Source organism: Taeniopygia guttata, chromosome 2 (assembly GCF_048771995.1).
Source record: "Taeniopygia guttata chromosome 2, bTaeGut7.mat, whole genome shotgun sequence".
In the NCBI taxonomy this organism is placed as follows: Eukaryota; Metazoa; Chordata; class Aves; order Passeriformes; family Estrildidae; genus Taeniopygia; species Taeniopygia guttata.
The window spans coordinates 109824932-109848468 of record NC_133026.1 but is presented as its reverse complement, the minus strand read 5'-3'; the positions used below and the strand labels follow the sequence as shown (position 1 = coordinate 109848468).

Genomic DNA, 23537 nt, shown 5'->3' with positions numbered 1-23537 from the left:
CTCAGTGGCTATTTTTTATGCTGTTGACAAATCTATTTTCTATGCAGCTGGTCAATATTTAAACCCAGCTTTGAGCAGACAGCAGTACCATTTTTCAGCCGCACAGGCTTCTTGTCTGTTATTGCTCAGGACAGTTTTATCAAAATGTCCTTCATATGTAACAAACTGTTGTTTCTTTTTAGGATTTACCAGCATCAGAAATTTCAATTTATGAAAATGAAAGAGCCTGCTAGAGTCTACCTAATGGTGACTTTATGAGGAACTTAAAAGCTGTAGTCAACATCTAGGATTCTGCTAATGCAGGATTTGTGTCAATGTGAGAGATGAGATTTTCCTCTGATCTTTTATTTTCTCCTGTTTTCCCCAAATTCAGCCGTGTTAGGCAGATTCTGCTCTGCTAACCAGAACACTTATGGCTGCTTATTTCAAAGTGAACTTGGACTGGAGAACAGTGAGTTAAAAGGGACAGTAAGTGCTGGCTAAAAGCTTATTTCTGACGTCACCAACCTCAGCAATCCTTGTAGTTAATAATAAAAATCCTGAAGGGCCATTTCAGAGCCCTCTTCCCCTTAATGGGTTTATTGGTGCCTTATGAATGTCTTGTTCCACATGTTCTAATGAAGCAAGTCCCTAATAGGCCTCTCTCAGCTTTACATTCCAGGGCTAATCTTTGGCACTGTAATAAAATTGGTCAGTGCTCTTTCCTGAGCCTAGCTATAATTGCATTGCACTTACAAAGTGTGCTTGTATTTTATCTAGATGAGACTTTTATGGTGAAGAAAGAAAACAAAAGCTGTTGCTACGTTCATCTCCAACATGAGTCTCAGCAACTCTGACTCTACTCATTATTGGCGTATTTTTCAATTTTAATGCCACCAAAAAAACTGAAATTCTGTCTTGATTTATTCCTTTAGTGAAATGTGTTTTTGTTTTTAAGAAAGAATTTTCCAACATACTTTTCATCAGCTCCCCTTTTGGGAGTTTTGTATCCTTAGTGAGAAACTGTAAAAAATGCCTAATAAGGCACCCACTGCAACTCATTTCCATAATGCACAGTCTTCAAGGAAGTTTGAATGCTATGCAAATCTTATCTCTCAGGTCTAAAAAACAAGTGTGAAGGGATTAATAAAAAAAAAAAAAAAGCATAATTTTGAGACAGAAAATGTGAGAGTCAAAATATATTGATTTCATCTTTAATATTGTATGGAATCAGCACTTTACTACAGGATGCCATGACAAAGGAAGCATCAGTTGTTTTTATGTCCACTAGAAATTGTCAGTTTAGGAATCCAAAATTTTACTAACTAGGCCTAAATATATACCAAAATCCTTATTTTTATCCTTTTCGTGGATACTTGTAAAGTATAATTTCCAGCTTTTCTTTGCAATGTGAAGAACTTCTCTTAAAGAATCTTACTACTCCAGACATGAAAGACATTTAAGAAAATGATTACTTGACACTTAAAATATACATGTGAAACTTTAAAAAGCTGTCTTACAGGCAATGCTTAGATAAGTTTTTCTAGCCATGCTCTTTTTGAGTCAGCCTTCCTGATACCACAAGAAACTACTTCATTAGATGAAATATGGAAAGAAAATGAATGTTCAGTGCTTCAAATATATTTTCATGTCTTAAGAGCATAAGATTATCCAATAAAATAATTTTGGTCACCTCCAAAAATCTTTTCTCTAGGGCTTCACTCCGTCACTTCTGATAAAGATCAGGGGTTGATTCCACCTAGCTGCTACAGATTTAAATGCATAATTTCAAAGTTCTATTCAAATGCAATTAAAAAGTTGTATTTAATCTAAATTTTATTAAATACTTTAAAACAATAAAGAAGATGCCAATTTCCTTTATATATGACCTTTCAGAGCCTTAGTGTAACTAAGGGGTAGCTAGAAATAACAACCTCCACTAATGGTCATTTCTTTTTTGTTATACTCAACACATTCCAGGAAAAGAAGCCCCCAAAACTCAGACACAAAAGCTGATGATATTCAATACCAAATCTGATTTTTCTGATGTGTAAATATTTTTATGGAGTTTTCCCATGAACTCATTTTGGAGCTGTATTTCACTGGCATTGTAGCTTATCCTTCAAAATATGTTTTTTTAAAACTATTTTTCTAAAAGACAATAAATAAGATGTCAATAAAGAACTGATGATCTTTGAACACTCAAAGATGCAGTTCTACTTCTTTCAGTTGGTTAGAGAAGGCATAATTCATAGAGAAAACTGTAATGAAACTCGAGGGATAAAAAATTATAAGGACTTTATCACAGGAAGCATTTAATTGATAATCTGATACTTTGGTAGTCTGGTCCTCTTTCATTTGCCATTGTAGAGGCAAAAAGGAGGTTGCAGGATATCAAATAAAATTAAACTTCTCCTTAGTCAAAGGGATCTTTCAGTTCTTGTGCTGCCATAATTAAACCCAAATTCATTTGAGAGTAAGCTGTCAGTGATACAATTGTGCTAGGAAGCATTTCTTGGCTTCTGCCAATTTTAATAATACAAGTTGTCAGTTTTTGTAAATACGGATTTGATGATTATTTGCTGTAGGACAGTAGGTACTTTCATGTCCTCAGAATTACAAAACCAACTAAATTAAACCAAATGGTAGCTGCAGGAGAAAATGCATTCCTAGGCAGCTGAAATTATTGAGATCCTTCACATGTACCGGGAAAATTTCACTAATATTAAGTATTATGAGTAGTCAAACAAATTAGTAAATAAAATGGCTACTGGCTTTTGTAACCTTACCTGATGAAAAGTTTTGGCACCTAAACAATTAATGCAATAGCCACTGATCCATAGAATTTTAAAAAATCTTACCACCTAGGATGTTTTCTATTATACAACTGACAACCAAGAAGTATTTAAGTTTTTTATCTTTATGCCTGAAACAGATGCTTTTTGTTTTTTTCACTTCTCAGTTTTCTGAAATGTTACAACAAATAGATTTATAAAAAAGAAAGGCTGAACTATATCGAAACAACACATTTTAAAAAAATAATCTTTAAAAACAATCCCATGGAATTTCAAGTGTCTCCAGAAAGGTAGAAAATAAATTACAAATGAAAGAATGATGAGGCACTGAGGAAATAGTTCACATATACTCTTTCATAGTGGTAGCTGTTAATTTGTCTTGAAGCTCAGTGAGAGCAGGCACTAGGACAGAAGAATGGTACTAGGATGGGAATTAAGGAAATTAGGAGTATATTTGGGTTAAGTATATACCTTCTGAGACAAAGAAAGCTTTGATTACTGTATCTGTATGAATCTCACACAGAGAGTAATCTGATCCTTAATGCAAGTAGAAGCAGCCTCCAGGCCAATCTAATTAATATCTGAAGAAGGCATTTTGAGCAATTAGCTGTTTTAAGGGCATAAGGAAAGATAAGATTTTAACTTTTTTACCTGGCCATATCCCTTCTGTGAGTGGCCCTTGTGTAACAGGAATACAACTTGATTGTTTTGGTGGCTGCATTCAAATGATGATGCTTTAAAAGCATATATCACCTTGTTAACTTTACTTCTTTTTTCAAGTACCAGATCTCATTGCAGGTCACACCTCTATGTCTCTAATTTTGTGGCGGAAAAAGAAATTTCACATGCATTGTTAAAATGATTTCACTAGGCAGCCTTAGTTATAATAAAGTTCAATCCTCAAGATACTCAGTAAGGATACTAACTCTCCCAAAGTCAAAATGACCAAACTCAGGGTCTGTACATTCTTGTCCCATAACTGCCTGCCTGCATACCCATGAATAACCACACAAGCAATACAACAATACAGTCATTACACACAGCAGAAACAGAACGGGTAGCCTGGCAGTACCATGTGATAACAGAAGAATCAGCAGAAAAAAACAGCAATGGGATGTCTACATTTGTATAAAATTTAAGTGACAAGAAATTACAGGTCCATATAAGAATTTCTGAGTCTTCTAATGATGAATACATAGAAAAGCCAAGATGGGCTCCAGTTCAACAAAAGCTTTCTTTAACCTGTCCTTACCCTGCAAAACCTTTACCAAGCATCTGCTTGAATTCCATTGTAATTACCATACTTGGCTGAAGAGGAATGGGCAGCTGATCTGGGCTCAAAGGTTTTCTATTTAGTTCTTAATAAATGTCTAACCAAAAAGGGCAGCCTAAAAGCAGTAGGTTACATAAAAGGGAATGTACTTGGAAATGGCACTTCAAGGAGGAGTCAGTATCTCCCAATAAAGATAAGCTTTAGTCACGTAACAGAGAACACAGCTCCTGTGCAGGTGATGTGGAAGTTTACAGAGTACTGAGGTCACTTTGAAAGCAAAATAAATTTAAGAATTAAAGAGAAGGGCATTAGGAAACAGACGAATCTTTCACCCCTTCATCCTTCTATTCATTATTTGGATGTATGTTGAGATGCTATTCATGACACTCTTATAAATTCTGAAGAGAAATACACTTTATGCCAGTTCCTACATCACTGGTTATTCCTAAAGTATCCCACAACAAAAGTTAGCACAAGCTTTCTCTTCCAAAACTGTCTTTGATGCAAATGTATTCTGTCTTTGCCTTCCAGCAAATTTAAGCCTCCCTTTGCTGGAGTACTCTCACACAGTATTATCATACCCTTTCACATTAGTCTAGGTAATTTATTTCAATGATTAAAAAGGTGCAGCTATTAACTAGGAGCAGAAATTTTTGCAAAACTATCCTTTTAATAAATAGAAAGTTGGGCATCTTATGTCCTCACTAGAACATCAATATGTTAGACTTAAGGCTGTGGAGGGCTGGAATTGAAGAAAAAACCCACCCTTATTTCAAACGGTAAAGAACATCAGGAAATGAAATCAAATGCAAACAAAAAAAATTTGACAACTTGATATGCACTATCAGCTAGTTCATTTTCTCAAATAAAAAACTTAATATAACAAATTACTTTTAACCTAATTAAAATCTGACATTATTTTATTAGGCAATATCATTATTACAATAGCATACAGAAGAAAATGAAATACAATATAATTATGTAGCAAATAGTCTCATATGTTAAGCCAGAACAGAAAGCTAATGCTTGAAATATTGAATTCAAATATAATGGCTGGTGATGCTTGTAAATGGACACAACAGAAACAGGCTGCTACATTTGATTCGCTCTTCTGTGTCTCTCCTCTCAGATAATGCACATTACTTTTAACTCTGGTTAGACCCTGCTAAACTCGAGTTAGTGCTGTATATGCTTGAGGAGGAACATTTTTAATAAAATAGTATTAATTATATTGCAAAAGAACATTTAGATTATAAAAATCCCTCCAACGCTGCATAAATATTTCAGCTACTAGAAATGGGCTCGTAAGCAGACTCTCGTCTGGAGAAATTTCAATGCCCTGAATGTACCTCTCCCATGGCAGGAAGGGAATGTGAAGAAAGCCAAGGGGAGCACATGAAAGCCCAGAAGAAGCACATCTAAGCAGGCTGGCACTTATGGCTGCAAAGATTCCTGATGTGCTTTGAAATCCCCAAATGGTTGTATAAAGATTTTTCTTTGTGTGAAATGAAGTAGATCACTTCTTAGAAACACTCGTTTAAGGGTAGTCAAGACAGAATACACACTCCTACACAAGCATTGCTTTATAATGCACACAATGCATCAACTTTTGTGGAAAGATGACATTTGTATCATTAACAACAGGAAATAAGAGGTGCCAAAACAGGCAAGACACTGTCACACAGCACTTTATGTCTGTATGTCACATTCCCCCAAAGACTAAATGTCCTCAAACTAATTTTTCAACACCTCCTTCCTTTGAAAATATCTAATTTTCCTTCTAATACAACACAGTAATTCTAGGCAAACCACCTCAAAAACCACTCCAGGGAGAAACTCAATCACTGAAGTATGAGCTGTAATGGTGCCATTCCCAAGATCCACCAGACTTAAAGAGTTATTTCATACAGACCAGTTGCAAAACTCAACAGCCATCGATTAGGAGAAGGACTCACAACTGGAAGGAGAAGAGGAAAGGTGAACAGTGTGAAGGCACAGAGACATCCTACAGAAAAGCATGGGGCACTAAGGCCTCCAGCAGCTTGCATGACACAATACATCCTTGGACAGGGAATAGCAATGCAAACTGTTGCAAACCAATTTTTATGTGAAATGCATTGGTTCTGAGCAGATAAAACACTTTACAGATGCTTTCAGTATGAAGCACTAGCCACACACAGCCAGTGGCCAGGTACTTGTGGCTGCTGCAGAGGCACTTCAATTAGGCCACGAAAGCAAGAGTATTTCATGAATCCTTGAAGAGAGCAGTAACATCTACAGGCCTGGATTTTCACAAGAAAAACAGACTTGAATTCACTGCAACAGTGACAATTTGGCTGGACAATTACAGCCCCGTCCACCCACACCACTGCCTGGAAAACCATGTCCAATTTGACCCTGCTGGTAAGTGGAGACAAACTTTAAACTAGTCCAGAGGCATCTAAATTGAAGGTGTTTGAGCTGGTAATAAGCAGATTTGAGCTAAGCTGGTTAATGATATTTGCAAACAAGAACAAGTACATTTGCACCTTAGGTGTCATTTGCTTAATTCTGAGAGCACGTCTAATATTCTTCTGGGTATTCTGGTAAGAAAGCAACAGTGTATTTTTGGTCTGCCTTATCAAATGCATCACATCAGAGTAAGAAGCGAGAGACCTCCTCCTCCTCCTGTTTGGCTCTGGTTCAGCTACACTCAACTATTACATTCTAGTTTAGGCACCAAGTTGTCTGGAAGCCACTGACAAAGTGCAAGGAGAGAGGCAGAGAGATAGGAAAACACTGAGGACTGAGAGCAGAGAGTCTGATTCTGGGAAGAGAGTAACTTTAAATCTATACAGTTTTGTTAAATGCTGATGAGCTGGGAATAAAACAGCTATGGGCTGTTCATGTTAGGGAGAGAATTATAAGGTGTGATATACAGGGTTTAATTAGATATAACAGGAATAATATTTAAACACAGAAAACGTCTGATCTCAACAGGGGAACTCTGAAGTGAAAGATGTACGAGGCTGTAGACAGTCTCTCAAGAGATAATGGCGAATGCCCTACAGTCTGTGGCTTTTAAAACTATCCCAATAAATCTTTTGAAACATATATTGCAGGCCCAATGCTATTTTCAGTGAGGTGAAATGGAGACTCCAGACGTATTTGTGGATGCGAATCTCAGTGGTATAAAATAACATGTTGTAAAGTTTTATCAACAGGGGCTCATCTTGCATTTCTCACTTGTGGATATGCTTTTTTCATCTTACATATTTCATAATTTAGTTTCTTAAACACAGAATATTCAAAATAGACTATTTCAGCAGCCACATCCCACTCCCCCACTGCTCTTTCTGCCTTCACTATTACCTTTGTTTTGTCCCTTCTCTCCCAAACCATCCATTTGCCTTTACTGATTTGTCAATTCTCAGAATTCCCCTGTGTTAGATCACAGGGTTGTGATGTCCAACAGGAGACTGCTCAGTGACAGCTTACCCACTTTGCTTCTTGCCTTAGTCCTGTGAATGTTAAACAGAGAGCAAAGGAAGGGAGCAAACCATCCAGCTGGATTTTGGGCACTGGGCTCAGATCTCCCATGTGTTAAAGACATGCTAAATGCTGACACATGAAAAATACAGGAGAACTGGCAAACTCCCCTGTCACTTGTGACTGAAATGACAGTAACACCCTACAAAATAGTGAAATGTATTAAAGACACAAGCTGACTGTGAGCAGTGTTAGAGTTGTTACAAAGCTGCTCCTCCCTTAGAAAAGGGGGCTGGCAAAGCCTTTTGGCACAAATGCCTCCTCAGGTGTTCTTACCCTGCTATTAGAGGAAGTGCTGGTGGACAATATTTTTGGACTAAATTAGCTGGTACTTAACTGATGCAGGAAGGCTGACAACAGGCCTGGAAAATACTTTTCAAGCATTATCTGAAAAACCACTTTTCAGCTCAAAAATTTCCATTTCCAAACCCCAGAGAGACAAAAGATCATTCTGTCTTCTCAATCCTTTGCTTATTGACTCAGGTTATCAGTTATCTCAACTGATTTCAGCTCTTCTAATACCTGCATTTCACTATAGATGCCCAGAGGCAAAGGGTATTTAGGAATTAGAGGTGTGAATTCATTTCCAGAGGCACTGAAACATATTTAACAAATCCATTGGGTAAATATTTAGCTGCAGGCTTGGTTTTAAGCAATCCTGTGAAATTGTGTTTTACAACACAAATTAAATGAAAAGGTGACTCAGGCAGATTTTTTAGTTGCTTACAATTTTTTTTTTTATTTACCGTTTTGCCACTCAATCCTACTTTCAGAGTAGCTAGAGAGTACAAACACCTTTGCTGCAGAGTGTTGAAATATTTGGCAGAGGCCTTTTGGTAGATTCACTTGCATACACGTCTTTATTCTGCAGTTGAGGATAATAACTGAAAGGATTTCCAATGGCAATCTCCAGCAGCAGGAGGTCTGTTTTTATCAAGTGCCATTCACTGCTCACTATTATCCTAACTATTTAAGGCTGTACCCTCTAATGCACAGCATCACAGAGATTTGGAGAGACAGAAAAGCATTACAGGGTAGCACTTCTGTAGGAAGTATTCAGTCAGTTTCTGATAGAGTCAGTCAGCCTGCCAAGGTTTTAGCATAGCAGTCATGTAGCTTATAAATAACCTGGCAGCATTAATAAGGTCAAAATAATGAGGGGGAAAAGAAACAATAACAGGATCCCTTCACACTTTAGTTTCATCTAAGATTTTGCTTTTCTGATAATAATGTTATGTGTGTAAGAAACATACTCAAAGTTGAGACACAACTAACTAAAATTCATCAGATCATTTCAGAGTATTCTGCTGAAATTGTTCTAACTGAAATAGTGTCACTCTCTCATGCAGGACTTTAGAAAACATCAAAAAGCTTGCAAGTTTTAAAGATTATATATTTATAAAACTGTAAAAATACATACTCATAAAAATTATAAACTAATGTATTTTAAAAATAAAAAGTTGGAGAATCAACATTTTTAAGGGCCTGGAAGTTGCTGAATCTGTCAGCAACAGTTTGTGACACCAGATGAATTCTTGAAGACTGACAAAAACTCAGATACTGGAATAGTTTTAGGTGAGATACTCTGAAGAGGAAAAATATTGAGCACCAAATCCAATGCTTCCCATCTGAATGCTTTCTGTTAACCTCTGAAATCTCAACAGAAAAGCCAGGTACAAACATTTAAAAAAAAATCAGCACTGTATCCAACTTGAATATTGTATTTGCTATGATCAAAATGAAACATTACGCAATCTTAGTCCTGACTGCTCAGTCCTTGACATGGCAAAGGACTGGAAAAGCAATGAATACAGTACTCTCTCAAATGTTTAAGGGAAAGATGTTCCTATTCTCCTCATTCCCACCAAACAAACAGTGGTCACATCTGCACACATGTTGTTACGTCAGGATAAAGAAAGTGTTCCTTTTATGTTTGTTTCCCTAGTATTGCAAATACTGTCTGCAAAACAGGTTAACACCTGAATGTTTATGGGATAGAAAACCTTTTAAATTAAACTTTTTAAGCTTCCCACAGGAAACACCTACTCAGAATAATCTTTTCTTCTATACTTCTATGCATGAAAAAGATTTCTATACACATTTTTGATCTTTCCAGGCAAAATACAGCATCTGGACCATCTTTGACCTGGTACAAAGGTATTTTACTTGCTCCTGAAGTCAAAGGAAGCATCAAACACAAACTCCAGTATATGCATCAATTTATGCTGATATGTATTGGGGAAAAGTACCGATCTGGAAAAAAAGGGACCTTAAAGTATACTTTCCAGCCTTTTTACAGTGTGACTTTAAAAAATAAAAATGTCTCTTTTTCCTTGATTTTTGTCTTTTTTCTTTTTTCCCTTTGTAAACAATCCTCTTATATTCCAGGTAGGTAATTGTATGGGGAAGTAAATGTTAGTTCTTTAAAAGAAAGGGTTTAGGTTTCTTCTGAAGCTGAGGCAAAGCTGCCTGAATGATGGAAGAGCAGGCACTTAGATTTGCATTTAATGGCTCCTAGCTAGAGTTACCATGAGTCCTGGATCAAAATATTGTGGTGAATTTCTTGTGTCTGGAACTAACACTGTGAATTTTACTTTGAAAACACGACATCCTGGTACAAGCCCTGCTTGTCCCTTGAATATGTCCACTGTAAAATGCAATAGTACTTGCTCTACTCCTTGCATGCCCCAGGTAATCTCCCTCAGCATCAACACCTGGGACAAGGCAGACAGAACACTGCTCCTCTAATTTCTGCCACAGAGACAAAGGGCAAAATTAACATCTCTCCATGGAAACAAACACTTCTAAAAGTCAGAAGCCATTTACTTTGAGTATTGCTACAGCTTAGCTTGCTGTACACTTACTCCCTTGAGCTGATATACAACACAGGCTGCTACAACAATATCCTTTCACAAATGCAGCCTGCACAACATCTTATGGAAAATGTCTTGTGGGGAACTCAAAGCCCCAGTAAACATGTCTAAAATCTCTCCCCTTAACAGTGGGCACTGAAGCCTGTTGAAATCTACCTGGAGTTTTTGGCTGCAGCCGTGTCAGGTGAAATACCCTCTTGTTTGTGGACAAAAGGCACCGTCTGACGTCTGCAGCCATGCTTGGCCTGTACTGACTGATGCTTCTCCTCTGCTGGCATGCCAACCTTCCTACAGGTTGTGAACTTTAGAGTGGCTCTTCTCCAGCATGGTACATTTAGAGCAAAAAAAAAGGGAATAGAATGGGTGCATATGTCTGCAAGAGAAAAAAAATCTACTCTTGAAATTCAGAGTTTAATCTCAGTTCCACTTAAATCAATGAAAAGTAATTGCAATTACTTCAATGACAATGAAGTCAATTTTGCCAGGATTTTACCTATGTTTAATTTTAGCCATAACATCTTGTGTTTTCAAAAGCAACCTATGATTTAGGATACCTCTATTTCTGGATCTATTGTGAGATGTCCATTAGATGTCCACTTTCAGAAGAAGAGTGTTCATTCTGTCCCAAAAGATCAAGCTGGGCTATGAAAATAAACATCATCCTTTGAAAACAATCTTGTCTGTATGTTTATTTTGTAGTGTTGCAGTGTTAAAATTAGAATGCAGCAAGGTTAAATTGTAATGTGATCAGATTCAAAATCAGGGGGGAGCCAAGACAAAAGAACAGCAACATCAGAAATAACAACCCATAAGAGATGAATGACAGCAATGTGGGAATCAACAATCTCTTCTGCTCTTTAGTCACTGTGAGACTGTCAATGAAAAAAGTGGCATTTGACACAAACCACAGGATCTGGTTCATCATGGAGTGGCAGATGTGAAACAGTTACTTATGGAGACCATCAGTGGAGACCATTTAATCAGCTCAATTTTTTTCTACATCTTTATCCACTTTAATAACTTTGGATTTAAAATAATATGCTATTTTTACAGAGACAGGGAAGTAACCTGATGACCTTGAGGTAATAATTTCAGTCACTGATTCCAGTGAAAGTAATCTATCCCTTAGCTGTCCAGAATTTTGACATGAAAAGTGTAACCAGCAAACAGTGAATACAGCAAAAAGAGGAGGATAAGACAGAGTTTGCATGGGACAATCCCAGAAGAGAAAGATTTAAAATATTTTCTATCCCTATGCAATAAATCAAAGAAGGGAGGGGGAAGTTATTTTAAAATGTGGGCATAACAACAAAACTCTTCTTCTTGGCCTGTAGGTGTTTTTAGGGACCAATCATGGTCTGTTCTGCCTCCAGCACATCAGTGGGTCTCTTCTGTTTGCATCTCACCAGCCAGTGGAATGGATGATGGATTAGCATTTTCCCAGGCAGAATGTACTTAAAGCCCTGGTATTCCTTGCCTAGAAGATCAGTTTCAGAAACCAGAATGGGGCTTCAGATATTTTCTATCCCCTTCCAATAGATACAATTAAACAATATAAATGCCCTGGCTTCACAGTTAATTCAAGATCAGAAACATCATTATGAAGACATATTCTCTCCCGTGGTACCACTCAATTTAAAATACACCATGCAGAGTATTTTATTTCTGTTAGAAATTACAATTTACACTTTAAAGTTTAGGTTTATGGACAAGGGGAGGACATTTCAGCTAAACAGAAAATGTAATACTTTTTTTTTTTTTTTTACAAACTGGTGAGATCACTGCAATGTTGTCCTTATGCTATTTACAACCTTTTATTATTTATTTACAACCTTAACCTGATTTTGGTCAAAATTCAAAATATACTTACATGAACCTAGTAAAAGGGAGCAAAAGCACTTTCTGCTTCTTGTCTCACTATTTTCAGATCTGTAGCTGTTCTCTACATTGCCAAGTAAAACTCCAAACCAAAGAAGATTTTCTGAACTAATTGCACTGGTGGACTGCTGAGAAAACTTTTTATTTCCTAGGCTTTAGAAAGACAAATGGGAACAGAATGGCCTGGCTACATTCTGAATTCACATTTCTTTGAACTTCACCCAAAACTTAAGGGCCTGGGATGTTCTGCTATTCAAAATATATTTCTGAACCACAAGAGCTATTTCTGCACCTACCTGATACATTCTCTGCCTTAGAAAAAAAGAACTCCTACAATTTCAGTAGTTTAAAGTCATATCTCTCTCTCCATGCAGCTCAGTTAAACGTGCTGAAACGAGTCCCTTGGTTAACTAAGAGAAAGCAGAGAGCAGGCTAGAAAAAAAGCCCTGCAAAGAAAATGCTTCACTATTAGCCATACACAGTTCAAATGTGTGGAGTTACAATTTCTCCTGCAAGGAAGACCCTTCCAAGGCCTGAACCCTCCCAGAACCACTGCAATCCTAACTGGTGATACTCTAGCTCATTGGAATTTACCTCACTGCTTCTCCTAACTGGGTGTGTTTGATGGTTTGATGGCACAAAGTTTCCTGTTGCAGCCACTTCTGTTTGCTTTAAAACCATTAGAAGGTCCCTTGTGCCAGGATAATTACACTTAGGCTCTTAAAAACCAAAACCTGACCCAAAATGAATAATTATTTAATTCTGCTTGTAGTCTCTTAGGTTATTTATGTGATTTGCAGACTTTTATATTACCAACAGAGAGAAAAAAACAACCCTATTAATGGCTAGCTTAAAACATACTCCCTCTTTAGATTCTAATCATGGTTCAGGATTACTCAATTTTCCTGCATTTAATACATCACTAATAAATTCACTCTGTAAAGGAGACTCAGCACTGAGTTGAAGCAACAACACGAAAAAGAAGTCAAGACAGGAGGTGGTTTCATAACCTTACATATGGTCCAGCTGTAAGAGGAGGTTTCTTCTTTCACCAGCAGGCAGTGCCCTGTCTCTGCGCTCACAGTCCCCCTTCTGTCATGAACTCACAGATTCTCCCCTCCAAAGATCATTGCAAAACGTTCAAGGTGCAGATCCCACCCCTGCTCTCCTGAAACACACTATCTTGGCAGTCAGGGAAGGGATTTCCAAGTCTCCAGTACAAAAGCACTTAGGAGTACTTCAGAAATAAGAAGGGAGAGAAGGCAGTGACAATGCAGACAAGGGAAGGCAGTGGGGATACCACAGAAGGGAAATACAGGGAATGTGCAGCCTGGAAGCTAAGGGGTTCCTATCCCCCTTCACATTAAGATATTGCAAGTATTTTCAAAGCCCACAGAAGACAGTGAACTGTACCTTTGCATACAGAATTTTCAGAGGTCAACAGTTACGTTTCTAACAGGGAAAAAACACAGCAGGCTAATGGAATAAAACAAGAACAACAGGTATTTTTGGTCAGCCTATTGATGAAGAAAGAACACATCAGTTTGAAGCAGTGCACCAGACAAGCATTTGGGCACCTGCTGGATGGCTGCTGATGTGGGAGCTGTGTGTGCACTGCTCAGAAAACAACAAATGGTTGGCATAATCAAACAATAACTCTTTTGCTTAGAGGCCAAAGGACTAGGCTTTGTGTTTCAAGCCACAGGCAGGACTAATGCAGTTAGCTACAGAGTAAGATAATACTCTTTGAAGATTGCTATGGCCACAATTCCAGAGAAACAAGAGGCATAGCCTCGCCTTTGTATCTATATCATTGCCCAAGACTACCGTCTTCCATCCTGCAGTGCTGCTATGATGTATAAACTCACAAAATCATGTACTGAGATGAGAGCCCCTTTCCCATGTGTTACAAACTGGTGGTTTTGGTACAATACTGTCCCAGTACATCCACCTGTATAACTGGGACAGATGCTATGAGGAGAAAATTACCTACTAAGACATGAAGAGAAGTTTGAATGCCATAAAGGCAATGAGGGCTAACTGGATACTTCCTAAAGATTAAAAATTACCATAGATTCAAGACCTCAGTGCTTAAGTGTATTCCCTAAAGCCTGATGATGAAAATCCTCTCAGGAAACTAATACAGGGGTTGAAGTAGAATTTAAAGTAGTCTGTCTATTAGATACTGGGAGGGGGAAGGGCGGAATCCATTTGTGTTGCTATTTAGGGCCATAATGATTCTTTGAGTAGGGAATCATAATCACACACTACCATTTCTACTAAGCTTAGATGTTTTCAAACAACAACTTCTTTAAAATAGTCCAATTAAAGTACTTTTCCATGTTTAAACATATTCCAAATAACATGTGTTACTCCTTATTTTGGAAATTATTACACCATTTGTTCTGTCTAAAAACCACATTTGTATTCATACAGATGAAGTCTGATCAGTTAAATTCTGGTGTTACTATTGCTGTTGAATTTTCTCCCTAGATTAGGAATACGGTTTGACCATGCTACTAAATTAGGCACCCTAGGAAAGCAAACTAACTGAAATATGATTTCTTCCAGGAAATCCAGAAAGGATCACGTTTTCCCTTTTCTGCAGTTCCTGACCCCTCTCCAATTAGAGAAAAGAAAAAGCAGACAGATTTCTCTAACAACTCTTCTTCATGAGGATCTTGATGATCATTCTCAAACAGTCCACAAAGAAGACAAGAGAATCATATGGTTATTATCAGGCAGATCTTACCAGTGCTTCCTGCCCCAAGCATTTGTACAATGTAAGCTCTTTTTCTTGACACCTTTGAGGACTTCATTGTGCTCATAAATCCTAAAGAACCGTAAAAAAAACTGCTGACTGATAAGAAATCATAAAATAATTGCTGTTTAACTACAGAAAAAAATTCCTTATTTTGGAAATATGCTCTTACAGACTACTGTTTTTAAGAGTTATTAGTGGGTATTTACCTTTTGAATACAAGTAAATTTACTTTTGAGTCTGTGGAAATAGATGCACAACTTTTTTTTTGTCTTTGTTCTGTAAATATTCAATTAAGCTAATAAACATTTAAACTGAAACAAATTAACTGTGCCAGTGCAATATTTCTGTTTCAATTAACCTTTTAATTTAAATGTTCATCTGCCTACTTTCAATGTAATTTAAGGCTGGTAAAAATCCAAGAAATCTTCAATATAAGTGAAAGATAGCCTGACTAGAATGATAATAAGTCATTAGGTGAGATGTCAGCAATGATTTTCTGAGCAAATTGACAATAAAGAAGGGTGATGTACCTATGAAGCCTAAGGGTAACGAAAATTAAAAAAAATAAAACAACTTTTTTTTTTTTTTTTTGCTTTGCTCTGCTAACTTCAGCAGAATTAACAGTCAAGATGTTCTTAGTTTTCCCATATCAGCATTCCTCAGTGCACCCTCAGCTTCAGTGCTGTTGTCAAAGGGTGCTTGAAAGTCTAATCTGCCTCTTTCCGTTCTAAGTAGCACTCCACACAAAAATACCCCTAACTACAGACAGCTAACAGGCTTTTAGTCCTCACCTTGTGACATACATGTGCGAGAAGGAACATTCCTAATTACAGTTAGTAGGTGGGTGGGTGGCACAGCGCCTCTCAGCCCTGCAAATCCAGCTGCTTTCAGTCCAGTGCTCATGTGCAGCTCTCAGTAAAACTGGGGTGGGACGCCTCAGAAGCAACCAGAGCTGCTCCAGCACCTCAGAAGAACAGCACACAATTTGACACCACTAACAGACTACCTGCCCAGCAAAAGGAAGGGGAGACTTCCACTTAGCACTTGTTTTACCCTGTTTCACCCAATCTGACAGCACTTCTTAAGTCACTTATCTTTAATAAAAGAGCTCGTGACATCTCATCTTTTCATTAGTAATTTTTCTTTCTGAAAATCATGAAAAACCAAGTAATTCAACCCAGTAATTTATGTCTAACGACAGACGTGAATTACTGTAGGTGTGCCTCTGTGTGCATTTGCGCATGTTGGCACACACAAAAGCAAGTACACGATGCTTGGGCTCAAGGGTCAGGCAGGCAGGGAGGGAGGTGTCTTGTCATAGATTCATTAATTAGTATAGCCTGAAGTTGATGGAGGAGGTGGTAGAACCACAGAGAAGACCTTTTCTTTAGCTCAGCATCTGGATAGGAGCTTTAGTCATTAATGTTCAGAGGTACAAACTATCCCAGCACAGGTTTATCAAACAACAAATCTGCTGGAAGAAGCTGTGCTCCTTTTCAGCTCAAAGACCTAACTTCCCTAAGAGTCACCAGAGGCCCTAAGCTTCTGGCTAAAGAAGCCAATTTTCATCTTTCATAGGAAGTTAACTTGCTACTGAAAATAATCATTTATACATATTCCGAAAAGCACCTCTAAGTTTTAGGGTCTCTGCACTATATGCCCACCTTAAAAACTTCTTCTTTTCGCACCTCTACCACTCCATCAGGATAGAATTTTCTTCTTAGGGTGTCACAGCACTTGGCATTTTTTTCCTTAGGAGCCCCTGCTACTGGAAACAGGAGGTTGAACAGACTCTTTTGCTCTGCAAAAGATCAAAGAAGTTCTCCATGGTTCACAGCTGCAGAAAACAACATGCAGCAAGCCTGAAAGCAGGGGAGCTCTGGCATCTCATGACTGCTCTGTAGCATAGATTCGTGACCTGTGAGCACCTGGGACTTGGCAATATTAAAAACAGGCTCCTCAGAAAAAAAATTACAGGAAGTCTGACCAGAGACAAATGTGGCCAAATGGCAGCTTTACATCTGTCCTTCAGGCATTAATATACAAGCTTCCTTTCCTTATTCAGTGGCTACAGCAGTCCTGGACCAGAGCCTCATTTTCCACAAGTTGCTGAATGTGTTTGACCAGTTTCAGCACACACTTAAAGCTGAAATAGGTGTTGAAGCCAGCCCTACAGACATCCGAGATGAACATCCTGATGCCCCAAGCTCTTGTGCTCTATGAAGAACTGAATCAACTTCTCCCAGGATGATTTCATAGCAAGCTTTCTTCCAAAGAGAACAGTTTTCTTTAATATTCCATGCTGAATACTTTAAGTGGCTAAACCTTTTGGAAATAACTGTTCCTGAGAACACAGTTCCTCCATGTGAAGAAGACATTCTGGACTGCTGCCAATGCCCACTCAGCCCTGGAGATGTTAGCCCGCCCTTTGGAAATGCTTTTGTTCATTTTGATTGAGCCAGATGAACATTTGGATATGGAGCTCAAGCTCCTAGAGTTAGCATCTGCTACTGTAATCACCCATGTACATATTTATCTCTAGAAAAATATCTCAGCCATCTGACAGCTGAGTGAGGTACTGGCCTGCTCCTACTGGTGCACATATTCCTATATCAATTAGTCTCTGCAAGTTGTTCCATATTGGAATTTTGCCTACGTTACTATTTGCATACAAGGCATATACACATTGTATCATGTAGCCTTATGATTTTGTGTCTGTTTTCATACCTACTGATCAAGAGTCCAGATTTCTTTCTTTCTTGTCAGAGGCTGACACACAGTCATGTCAGTTCAATGGATTAATTTTTTTTCTTAGCAGTCAAGTCAGTCAGGTATTTCTGCTGTTTTCCACAAATCCAAATCTAGTAAAAAGATTATCATATCAATAAATTGTGTGATTTCATCTGTAGGAGTGGGCAGATGAGATCTCCATTGCAAATCTGTTGACACTATTAATGAGTTACAATTCTAATGCTGAATAAAATCTGAATTGCAAAACTGTGCAGTAAATTTATTCTCATGGCACAGTAGTGCATTTTAGCAGTCTTCCATGACTTTCTCAGCTGGTTCATGTACAAGAGGCACCCATAAACTAAAGAATTATTGTTTGTTTTATTGCACCTTTCAGGGGTTTCAGCTAGCAGTGAGTATTATTTGTTTTGAAGGTTTTAGAAAAGATTCAGTAGAAAGTTAAAGGAACAAAAGTCCAAGGGGGAAGGTTCATATGTACTCACAGATCCTACAAATGAATAAAATGTGGTATTTGCAAACACACCAAATTCTTCGCCAAATCATGACCAAATTTATAATCTTTAAGAAAATTTGTATAGTCTAATATGGTCCTAGAAAAAAAACATGCCATGGTAAAAGAAAAAAGCATGCTATTTGATGAAGGAAATGACCTTTTACTGACAGTTCTCATATTCCTTCTGTTCACGTAGCTTCATTGAGAATGTGATTTTCCATACCAATATTTCCATAATCTCTTACCTTTTTGCTAGTCTTGCAAAGATGATTAGCTGGACACTTTTCATTGTTTTGCTGGTTTTGCTTAACAATTAAGGTTTTAAATAAGTCTCTCACTTCCTTTTCTCCCTTCTGTGTGATAAACTGTTACAACTGTGATTCCACACACAAAAAGGGAGTGGTAGTACTCAGTAAGAAGGTGCCTTGTTTCCTTTTATCTAGATTCCTTAATTTTTTCATTCCCTGGACAAACTCACTCCTAGTACATCTCTGTTACAGTCAGATAATATGTTGGTGGTACTATGCTATGAATCACTTGCATCCCTGGTGCCTTATACTTTGGGCCACAATGGATGGGCTGTATAAGTGAAAGAGTTCTTGGGGTTTGAATTAGGTTCCTTTTTCAAAACAAGATCCTTAAATCTAGACAGATTAAGCTCCCATGATTGCTAAAATGATTTGATCTGAACTCCCTTGCTCTGCTCAAAGTGGTGGAATCAGAGCTAAATCACTGTCCTACTTCACTTGAGTTTTCCCTCGTACAGCTGATCTTCCCCTTCAAAGACTTCTACCCTTTCTGAATCCTCATTTTCAAGAATCCCTACTCAATTTCTTGCAAACCTGTCTATTCTGGGATCAGGGATCATTGATGGTCTGCACGCTTGTATGTTTTTTTATTTCACAAATTCGCTCCTGTGAGCTGATAGGCAGAGTGGCTGCTTCCTTCTTCAACAGTGTTGAAGTCACCTCATTATGGCCAGGGGAGCCCCGCTCAAACCTGAGCCATGACCATGCATTTCCCACAGTGCCACACAAAGCACACTTGCTCAGGGCTGTGAAAAAGCTGCCCACCACTCAGACTTGGCCCAGTTATACCCTAACTCAGACTTCCCCTTCTTGCTACTAAAAGGGTGAGTGAGGGGAAGGCTTGGCCTTTGCACCATCCCTCAGTTTCCACAGGAATGCTTCCAGTCTACCAACAGCGGCAATGAGCCCTTTGAACACTGGACCACCAGGGGTATAAATGTATGGGGAGAAACAGAAAGGTTTCTTGAAATCTTTTACTTAGGGCAGTGGAGAAGGACTTCACATTTCAACACCCTTGATATGTTGCCTGATATTAAACCAGTGGTAAGTTCTAAGAAAGAAATATGTTGTAAGTTGAAGATAATAGAAAGCATTCAAAAGGTTGGAAACCCTTGATGGGAAGCAGGAACAGTACTAAACCATCTAACTTGAATTTCAGGAAGGCTCTCCATCTTCTCCACTATTTTTCTGGTCCCTCAGTTTTTCCACTTCTAAAGTACCGTTGTCTTCCTCCACCTAATGGATGCCACTTGAAAGCCTGTCACATTTAACCTAGTGATGGGTGAAGCAAAAGGAAAAAAAAAAAAAAGATGCATAAAGAACATGGGGGAATTAATAGTTTTTTGAGTTTGGCATGGGTCTGAATAAACATTTAAGTTCAAGGCTGACATTAATTATTTCTCTTTTACCTCTGTGGATGAATGGTTAACAGGGTAAAAACCACAATAACCTGTGGCACTGTTTCCACTTTCATGTCTTTACAGGTGCACTCAAGTTTGTTTAACCGCATTAACAACACTGCTAGAGTTAAGGAGGCAGCATAAAACCTGAAGGAGCAAATGACATGAAACTTCATTTCCAAGAAGACTCAGGCAACCTGATGAAGCAGATTAGGAGGGAGAGAGGAAGAAGTGTTAATAAATGCTAAAGAGAGCAGATCATTAAAAAGTACTGATAAAAAAAAAAATCACTAAGTAGATAATGCCCTGAATTCTGACTAAAAACAGAGATTTTGTGAACCACTGTGCAGATAGTAACAAAACCAAAACTTGTTCAATATCTTCAAGTGAAGCTAAAACAACAAAAACTCTCTACTTATACTGTTTGCATTGATTTGAGGACAATCACCTCCCAGTCTCTAAGACTGGTCTCTCTGCAGTAGAAGTTCCTCTCTAACAGTTCCAACTGCTGTCAATGTTTTCACATTGTCACATTAGCAAAGCAACTTGAAAAAAAATCACTTGGAAAAGCTAAGAGAAAACTCTCTGGGAAGTTGAGCTGCCGCACGGAGGAGGGTTAAGATCTCAGGTTAATCGATGCAGCTGTACCTTACCTGGGTCTGCAGTTTAACACCTCCACACGTCTCTACATTCCTCTGTGCACAACACAGTACTGGGATCTGGAGCATTTGACCTTCCCCAGCTCTCCAGCAGAAACTCCAGCACAACCTTTACCTTCAGCAAGGAGCTGTGTTCCTTTCCCTCCTCGTGCTCTGCGCAGAGCAATCTAATACACCTCATCATGTGGTGTGTTGCTATAGCAGCAGTGAATCCAGCTGCTGCAACACAAAAGACTGACAAAAAGTTGGGTTTTTTTCCTGTCCACCCACCCGGTAAAAGTCAGGGTTGTTTTCTCATGCAGCAAATCTAACCCAGATAGGCTCCTGTCACCTGTGAGAGCTAAGTAATGGCAAAGTCTAAAAAGAGAGACACAAATAAACTATATGTTTTGCTTTGGGGAACAATTTGGGGTTTATTTTTAATTTAAAAAAAATGACTCAGTAGTATGAAATCAACACCCCTTAAGCAGATAATCATTATTTTTCTGCTCCTGCCATTCACTGGTTTCAAAATTTAGGTTCTTATCTCCATAGGAATTGCAATGACAAAATCATGCTCAGGAGTCAGAAATTCACTGGTAATACAGGTACAGATGCAGAGCCAGTACAGGTGGTGAGCACCAGATTTACACCTTAAAAAAACAAAACAACAATGCACTTTCACCACTGTGGTCTGGAAAAGTTCTTTTACAAATTTTTTTGCTTGTGGAACAGAAATTAATTTATCTGGAAAATGCTAAATAATCATTATTAATAATGCCCTACCAGATTAAGCATGAGGACTAACCATAGCAGAGCCTTTTGAGTTAAACATCGATGCTTTATAGCTTCAAGTGTATTCTTGCACTACTGAGACATCTCAGGAATACCATTCAAAGTTTGCCTTGGGAAGTGTTCTAGAGTACACGAATTACCACACTAAGGTCCCAGTCTTGTAACTGAGTCTTGGAGAACAAATTCTTCATGCAAAGCAGGGTCATATTTTTCCTCCAGCAGTTTCAGCAGAGAAAAGGATAGAACATGTAATGTATCCAAGCCTTTCCCCTGCAGAAAGCTTCTGCAAGAGAAGGGACTGAAGTGGCAGCAACCTGATACCTGCCACATGAACTGGGTCTTGCTTTTCTGAAATGGTCCTTATGAGGTTTTCCCAGGAACCTGCCTTCCCCAAAACATACTAGGCATTTTGACCAAGACTAAATGCTTCTTATTTTCAGGATTAAAATCCTGTTTCTGGTGCGAAAGATACTATTGCTCCAGAATGTAGTCCAGCAACTACATAAAAAGGACAGCTTTTCTATTTAGTTCTCAATTAGTCTGAAAGTAATGGAAGATGTAGAAAAAACAGCTATCATGGACCTCAACCCACTCCATTAGAGAATCCAAAATAAAAATAAAACCCTAATTACTAATTCATTCTCTTTTACTGCTTTATAAGTAGTCAAACCCTATCCAAGTTAATTCATAATATTTTTACCCCATTTTCATACAAGACTTGCCAAAGCTGTTTGTGGAATCTCTATCTTGCTGTATCTGTCAGCAAAAGCTGGTTTTGGAGTCCACAGATCTCCAGTTTTGAAGATGCTCAAAGTAGTAGCTGTTCTAAGAGACCTCTGAAGATGGAAAATAGCAATGCAGACTCCTGAAAGAGTCACCTTACTTTGCCTTGAAATAGATATTTACCTATTGATTCACATTTAAAATTCTGTCTGGCACTCTGGATACAGGGTCAAAACACATAACGCAAGAGGATTCTCCTCACAATAAATTCTACAGTTACTCAATATCATCCTCTCTTTAATACACAGTGAATTTTCTTCCCCTGATGCTGCCGATCAGAACAAATAAAACACCTCATGAAGTTGTATAATGTGTCTGAGTTTCAATTGCTACACAGTTGTTTGCAACAATGTGTAAAGTACTTTACACACAACCACCTGCAAAAAAGCCCCAAAAGCTGAAAGGCAAGCAAACTTTCCATGCACATCTGTTAATACTACAGTCTGTCTCGAGTACTGTTAGTGGCTTCACTCAGATTCTGCATAGAGTCAAGAAAGTAAAAAAGAAAACCTACTGAAAACCTACTGAGGGAGTCTAAAGGACTATTAATGTTAGAAAAGAAATGAACGCAGCCTTTTGAAGAGTGATATCCCTCACTTTGAACCAACAAATGATCCAGGTCGGGCAGCTGAAGCTGCAGGCTGGAGCCCCAGCAGAAGTCCCCCCCACTCCATGACCAGAGGGCTTTCCCACTCAACAGGACTTGCAGTCGTACAGCACCTGCTCACTGTTTATAGAAGGGCTGACAACACACAGATTAACAGAGCCATAATTTCAATAATTCATTTCTCCTCTGATGTCCCAAGGCCAAAAGCAGCCTCTCCTGTCACTCACGATTTCACGCTTTCACAATCTTTATCCTTCCTACTGTGCTCCCTGCAAACCCACTTCTCCTTCATCCCATGGATTTGTAAAAAACTTCAGGGGACCCGCAGGAAAATCCAGACAGTTTTAGAAATTGTGCGTGTCAGTAATGGAAGACAGCCCTGAACTCTTCATGGATTTTTTAAACACAGGTAGGCCCTTGGAATGTGCTAAGAAAGGTGGAAACCAGCTTCCAGATGGCAGCTACTTTTGTACAGAAAGGGCTGGGCACAGCTTGAAGCATCATCGCGTGCTCACTGTTCTGGAACAGAGTCAGTTAATAACTACCTGGGAAATGCAACAGGAGAAGGAGCCAATGTCAAATGTACTTAGAGGAAGGTTACTCTGCCTTTCTTTAAACACCTGTTGGCCAGGGGCTGCCTGCCACAGATGGCATCAACCACATGTGTGCTTG

The 23537-nt window shown here is 38.5% G+C and overlaps 1 protein-coding gene across 27 annotated transcripts in view; it reads right to left on the bottom strand.

Annotated features, from left to right (window-relative positions):
• DTNA (dystrobrevin alpha) overlaps positions 1 to 23537 on the bottom strand; it is a 220919-nt gene that overhangs the window by 102278 nt on the left and 95104 nt on the right. The window contains exon 1 of one of the 27 annotated variants that reach the window (XM_072924631.1): positions 20696 to 22768. The exons of the other annotated variants lie outside the window; for them this stretch is intronic. The gene's annotated coding sequence lies outside the window, so the exon portion shown is untranslated. Of the gene's footprint in view, positions 1 to 20695; positions 22769 to 23537 lie in introns of those variants that run through there. 27 annotated transcript variants of the gene reach the window in all.